At 40.0% G+C, this 6,702-nt stretch overlaps 1 pseudogene; it reads left to right on the forward strand.

Annotated features, from left to right (window-relative positions):
- Positions 1-388: 388 nt before the first annotated feature.
- LOC129076138 (annexin A1-like) lies at positions 389-6,421 on the forward strand (annotated as a pseudogene).
- Positions 6,422-6,702: the final 281 nt, after the last annotated feature.

The raw sequence follows: 6,702 nt of genomic DNA on the forward strand, positions 1-6,702 counted from the left end.
TGGTTTCTTCAATTCCATAGTTGTCAGACTTCCATTCAGCTCGACTGCTGACATTCCTGAGTGATAGTTGTTCTATACTTTAGTTGTAATTTTAATGTGGTTGTGCGAACAGGTGAGCCATGTCTGCCTATGTCCCCATCTTGACAGGAAGCCCCTATTGATGAGCATTTAAATTGATACCAACTTTTAGTTGCTGCAAAACAGCACAAACAATACTGAAATAAATATCCATTGCCTTCATCTTTGTGCTTTTATGGGATTCTGTACAATAACTTCCTAGGATTTGAGAAGGTATAGTCAAAGGTTATAAACAGTTAAAATTTTAACAAATGCTGCAAAATTTCACAGTGGTTTTTAAATTGGAGGCAGTTCCTGCAGAGGGTGGATCATGTTGGCAGAGACTATTTCTACTCCAGATGAATCAAGACGTTGTATAGAGGTCCATAGTGGGTGCTATTCATCCTTATGTTTTGTAGAGGCCCATTTTGGGTAATTTTTACATCCATTTTTGGATAATATTAATCTAAAATTATTTTTTAAACTTTGGCCATTAGACTTTAAAAAAATTTAATGAGAAATGCCCCACCCATGTTGGAAAAAACCCATATTTTTGACATTGCATTGTTTGATGCAAATCCTTCTTCCTTTTTCCTTTTCAGTCATCTAAGAGGTACCCTATGACTTATTTCAATCTCAGTAATAGGATTATAAGTTATGATTATGGCAATTCTCATTTTCTATTAAAGATAATGAATCCACTCATGGGTACATTTTATAAAGCATCATCACAATAATGTGTCCACATAATACTGAAAAAGTATAATATATTTCTATTTAGAATATGTTGACATAGCACAAAAATTACATCTTAGAACTCTGATATCTGTTTGAAATTAGCCCTCACACACAACATGCACATTATCCTATATTAACTCAATATCTACAGTAAATTTTCTATACTTGCAAATATATAACATTTATATTAAAATAAATATAAACATACTTGAAACCCCATGTACAATAAATGATACCTGCAACTGGTGTTAGACACAGGCAAGAGGACTTTTCTAGTCTCTTAGTACACTTTGTTTTTTTCTTTTCCTGTTACCATGCCAGCAATCTTACAGTTTTGTCGTCACTGTAGACTGCCTAGATTAGCCTTCTACTTCAAATCAACAAAGCCAGCATTATCCAATTACAGTACAAGAATGGCCTAATCTTCAAGACCAGCTGTCATAGGATAGCAAAGGCATCCCTTTAATCAAAATGATAATATCTTATTCTTTCAGTGTGCCTATTTTAATAGTGGAAATGCTGAGTGAGAATACAAGAAAATAACTACATTTTACACTGACTTGTTAAAAGCTCCTCCCAGCATTTTTTCTTTAAAAAAATTGATTCTAAAGAGAAGGGAAGGAGAAAGAGAGGGAGAGAGACATCAATGTGAGAGGGAAACCTTGATCAGGGTTGCCTCCTGCACGCATCTGACTGGGGACCAAACCCACAACCCAGTCTTTTGCCCTGGCAGGGAATCAATCCCACGAACTTTTTGGTTTGTGGCACAACCAACTGAGCCATACTGGTCAGGGCCTCCCAGCCTTTTGACATAATGTACTATAACAGTAAATTCCAGTATGTTGTTTTCTTTTGTTTTAACTGTTGTTGCTTTGAGATTTTTTAAAAAGATTTTATTTATAGAGAGAGGGGAAGAGAGGGAGAAAGAGAAGGAGAGAAACCATCAATGTGTGGTTGCCTCTTGCGTGCCCGCCACAGGGGAACTGGCCCGCAACCCAGGTATGTGCCCTGACTGGGAATTGAACTGGTGGCCCTTTGCTTTGCATTCTGGTACACAGTCCACTGAGCCACACCAGCCAGGGCTGCTTTGAGATTTTCTAGTGAAGACTAAAATTGTGTTCAGTCTCCTTTGATTTCTTTTATATCGTCTCTACTTAAAAAAAATGGAGTGAGCAACTTTCAGAGAAGAATCTCTCTTTATTTCTCTGGAAGAGGTGGGGAAAAAAGAATCTTCTTTAAAAACAGCAGTGGTATCAGAATTCCTCAAGCAGGCCTGATTTATTGAAAATTAAGAGCAGGAATATATCAAAACTGTGAAAGGATCCAAAGGTGGTCCTGGGTCAGCAGTGAGCCCTATCCCAGCTTGAGCCTATCCTTGGATGTTGCTGCCTTACATAAAGCAATGATGGTTAACAGTGTGGATGAAGCAACTATCATTGACATTCTGACTGAGAAACAATGCACAGTGTGAACAGAGCAAAGCAGCTTATCTACAGGAAAAAGGAAAGCCCTTGGATAAAGCTCTGAAGAAAGCCCATACAGGTCACATCAAGGAGGTCATTTTGGCTCTAATAAAATCTCCAGCCCAGTTTGATGCTAATGAACTCTGTGCTGCCATGAAGGACCTAGGAACTGATGAAGACACTCTGAATGAAATTTTGGCCTCAAGAACTAACAGAGGAATCAGAGAAATTAACAGAGTCTATAGAGAAGAATTGAACAGATATCTGGCTAAAGACATCACCTTGAATACCTCTGTGGATTATCAGAAGGTTTTGCTCTCTCTTGATAAGGATCTTGAGCTGAGGATCTTGGCATAAATGAGGACTTGACTAATTAAGATGCCAGGGGATTATATGAAGTAGGAGAAAAGAGAAAAGGGATAGATGTGAATGTGTTTAACACCATTCTTACCACCAGAAGCTATCCTCATCTTCATAGAGCATTTCAGAAATACACCAAATACAGTCACCATGACATGAACAAAGTTCTGGAACTGGAGATGAAAGGTGACATTGAGAAATGCTTCATAACAATCATGAAGTGAGTCACAAACAAACTGATGTTTTCTTTTTTTAAATGGTTTAGAGGAGATTTTCAAGATGGTGGAGGAGTAAGTGGAAGTCACACTGACCTCCTCCCGGGACCAACCTGGAATTACAACTAAATTGTGGAGAAATCACTTGGAAAAAAACAACTGAACAATAGTGAGAGAGGAGCCTTGTAACCTTGGGCACAGAAGAATCGGCTTTAGTGCAATCTAACTGGTAAGGAGTGCGGTACAGACCTGAGAAGGCAAGCAGGGCGCCCATGGGCGGCAGCACCAGAAGGATATTGAAATGGCCAGTTGGATCCCCCTGAGAAGAGCGGGGTCTAAACCAAAAGTGGGGATCTCTAGCCCACAGCACCAGAGCCCAAAAAGTATACAGAAAACAGCCAGCTGCGAAAAGCGGCAGGGTTGTTCCCCGCCACAGACAGGCAGCTGGAGATGCAAAGAACTGTTTAAAGGGCTAATGTATAAATTTTTATTTGCAGCCACTTACCCTGGTCTCCAGCAAAGGCTGGGACAGAGTGGGCTACAGATCCTGAGGAGAGACCGGGGAAGGAGGCTTTGGGGAGAGACCTGAGAGAGTAGCTGGCGGGATCCTAGTGCGGACTCCCCTCCCATACAGAAGCAGCATGAGAGGACCCAATAACCCCACCCCCAGGAGAGACCCCACCCCACCCTGAGCTGTCTAAGGCGGCCTGCTGAGTTCAGAGTGAATAGATTAACAGCTGAAGGACACAGCCACAAACAGTAGATTACCAGGAGTCTCAAACAGACTGCCTAAGGTCAGACAGAGACAATGTCTGACATTATCAGAAGCAGATCCAGAAATTAAAAACAGCGGTCTCCAACCATAGACGTTCACACCACAAAGTCAGGAGATCAAGACAGATCAACTTAAGAATCAGAAGCAAAAGAGAGGAGTCCCACAAATATGCCTGAAGGAAGAGTCCCACAAATATGTCTTTGGGAAGACAAAGAAATATGCCTCACTGGAAGGGAAAGGAGGAATCCCCAAGAAGAGAACTAAATGAAATAGAGGCAAGTAAACTATCAGATATTGAGTTCAAAACAACGGTCTAAGGAAGCTTAATGAGCTCAGTGAGCTCAGAGAGAACTACCAAAAACTACAGGGAAACTATGAGGACCTTACTGCAAACTATATCAGCATGAAAAAGGACATAGACACTAACAATAAGAGACAAGAGAAAATGAAGAATACAGTTTCTGAATTGAAGAGCACAGTAGAAGGAATCCAAAGCAGGCTAGAAGAAGCTGTGGGCTGAATCAACGAGCTGGATGACAAGGTAGAAGAAGGCTCCCAGAAAGAGCAAGAAATGGAAAAAAGACTCCAAAAGAACAAAGAGGCATTTAGGGAAATTCAGGACAACCTGAAACGTAATAATATCTGTATAATAGGGATACCAGAAGGAGAAGAAGAGGAGCAAGGGATAGAGAACCTGTTTGAAAAAGTTATGATGGAAAACTTCCCTAATTGGAGGAGAGAAAAGGTCACACACTTCCAGCAAGCACAGAGGGACCCATTCAAGAGGAACCCAATGAAGCCCACTCCAAGACACATTATCATTAAAATGGCAAATATCAAAGACAAACAGAGAATCCTATGGCAAGCAAGGAAGAAAGAGGTAGTAACACATAAGGGATCCCCGATACAGCTAGCAGCTGACTTCTCAACAGAAACCCTGCAAGCCGGAAGGGACTGGCAAGAAATATTCCAAGGAATGAAAAGCAAAGGTCTGCAACCAAGACTGCTCTACCCAGCAAGGCTCTCAATTAAAATGGAAGGTGAAATAAGGAGTTTCCCAGACAAAAGACAGCTAAAAGAATACACCTCCACCAAACCAGCATTGGAAAATATGCTAAAGGGACTGCTTTAAGATGAAGAAAAAGTTTCTATGAATACCTAGTTCATTTCACAGTTGCCATTACTTGATATTACCAATATTTTTAATACTCATTAAACTGATTGTGACAATGATGTTATTTTAATTTTTCCTTTAATATTTGTTGAAACTAAACCTGTTTTAGTATATTTCTTGCCTATTTCTATTATTTTTTTAAAAAAAGGTTTAAATGACTTTTTGGTATTCTTTATCCATTTATTGATTAAAGGTTTGTAGAACTTTTTTTCCTAAAAAAACGAAAACAAAAACAAAACAAAAAAACCCCTATTAACCATGTTTTAGATATGTTGCAGATACTTTTCTATTCTATTCCTTGTTCTTTAACTTCTTTTGTATGTATATTGCTATATAGTTAAATGTTTAATATAGTCATATTGTCAATATTTATAGCTTCTGGGTTTGAATATTTTACTTCAGGTCATGAAAAATATTAGTTCTATTTTCCTCTAAAACTTCTTAGATTCTACATATTGATTTTTAACTCACCTGAATATTTCATGTATAATGTGTGAAATAGGGTCCTATATTTGCTTTTTATGACTTTGGATACTTCTTGCCATTCCCTTCTTTCCTGAAAGGTTTCTTTTGAGAAATCAGCTGATAGTCTTATGGGAATGCCTTTGCAGGTAACTGTCTCCCTTTCTCTTGCTGTTTTTAAGATTCTCTCCTCATCTTTAATCTTGGGTAACTTAATTATGATGTGCCTTGGTGTGTGCTTCCTTGGGTCCAACTTCTTTGGGACTCTCTGAGCTTCCTGGATCTCCTGGAAGTCTGTTTCCTTAGCCTGTTTGGGGAAGTTCTCCTTCATTATTTTTTTCAAGTAAGTTTTCAATTTCTTCCTCTTCCTCTTCTCCTTCTGGCACCCCTATGATTTGGATGTTGGAATGTTTAAAGTTGTCCCAGAGATTCTTATGCCCCTCCTCATTTTTTTGAATTCTTGTTTCTTCATTCTGTTTTGGTTGAATGTTTATCTCTTTCTTTTGCTCCCAAACATTGATTTGAGTCCCAGTTTCCTTCCCTTTACTGTTGGTTGCCTGCATATTTTTCTTTGTTTCACTTTGTGTATCCTTCACTTTTTCCTCCATTTTGTGAGCATTCTCAACCAATCAGTGAGCATCCAGATTACCAGTGTTTTGAACTGTGCATCTTATAGGTTGGCTATCTGTTCATTGCTTAGTTCTATATTTGGAGCTTTGATTTGTTCTTTCATTTGGGCCATATTTCTTTGTCTCAGCAAGCCTGTTAAGTTAGGAGGGGCAGAGTCTTAGGTATTCGCCAGGGCGGGGCAACCCAGGTCTCTGAGTTGTAATGCTACAAGTGGGGGAGTCGTCCGAGATGGAACAATGCCGCTTGCTCTGCTCTTGGCTGGCTTTCAGTCACTTTCCTGCTACCCACAAGCATATTGGGCCCTCCTAGTGCTGATTCCTGAGTAGGTGGGTTTGTGTACATTCTAGGACCTTGTAGGTCTCTCCAACGAACTCTCTTGTGAGGCTGGGAGTTTCTCCTGCCACCGCAGCCCCCATAAGTTTTTATGTTCAGAGGTTTTGAGGCTTTCTTTTCCTGCACTGGAACCCTGGATTGCATGGTCTGTCTCACTTTCCAGCTGTTCCTCCGGTTTATCCTCACTCCAATGTAGGACCCCCTGGTCCACTAGCCACCGCCTTGCCACACTTCCTCTCCACTGGCCTGTCTCTGCCCCTCCTACCTGTCTGGTAGGATGTTTCTTCTTTAGCTCTTTGTCAGACTTTGATACAGTTCGATTTTCTGGCAGTTTTGGTTATTTTTTTTGTTTTTAAATTTGTTGTTTTCCATCTTTTGGTTGTGTGAGGAGGCAAAGTGTCTCTACCTACACCTCCATCTTGGCTGGAAGTGTGTATTTATTGATTTGAGAGAAAGATGAAGGAGGAGAGAGAGACAGACAGACACATTGATGTG

The sequence above is a fragment of the Pteronotus mesoamericanus genome, unplaced genomic scaffold, assembly GCF_021234165.1.
Source record: "Pteronotus mesoamericanus isolate MK-2021 breed Mesoamerican mustached bat unplaced genomic scaffold, CSHL_Meso_final contig_57, whole genome shotgun sequence".
NCBI lineage: Eukaryota > Metazoa > Chordata > Mammalia > Chiroptera > Mormoopidae > Pteronotus > Pteronotus mesoamericanus.